Source organism: Uloborus diversus, chromosome 1, assembly GCF_026930045.1.
Source record: "Uloborus diversus isolate 005 chromosome 1, Udiv.v.3.1, whole genome shotgun sequence".
NCBI classification, from domain to species: Eukaryota; Metazoa; Arthropoda; class Arachnida; order Araneae; family Uloboridae; genus Uloborus; species Uloborus diversus.
Window position 1 is genome coordinate 101,643,392 of NC_072731.1, and position 666 is coordinate 101,644,057.

The window sequence follows — 666 nt, forward strand, 5'->3', positions numbered from 1 at the left end:
GGAAAGGAAAAACTGCTAGATGCGGCAATGTTGGCCAATTTTTCTTTCTACACCTCCTACTTTTAAATATTTAAAAAAAAAAAAAATGGTTGTCAGAAAAAAAAAAGAAAAGAACAGACGTACCAGTCAGTGTCAGGATTGAGATTTAGTCCAGTTTTAGGGCTGAGAAATGGATCGCTAAGTTCTAACTTTGGCTCCCAGCAAAGGCAACGTAATGGTTTCACCACGTCGCACAGTGGTTCATAACGACAAAAAAGCGGAAAAAAATTCAATAACTTTGAATATTCCTCAAAAAATGCTTTGGAAAATTGTTAAAATTGTTCCATGGTAATATTTATCTTCTTGCTTGCTGATCGTATTCGCTGCGAAACCCCGATTTTACGTCCCTCGAATCTACGTTTTTCCCCACATTTTACGTTTTTTATCATCAGGTCCCAGTTTTTCCGTACACTAATAATATTAATTTAACCTGGATGAAAAGCTTGATATTTATGAACTTCCCGCATTTGACGTTTTCTCTTGGCAGTTAAAAAAAAGAGAAAACATATTTTAAAATTAAGAAAAGTGTTTCCTTCTGTGCATTTTTAAACATAATCCATTCTGTTGAAAGTTAATGCTTGAAAACAGAAACGCATCTGCTCCATTCGTAACTGACCTTATGGACTT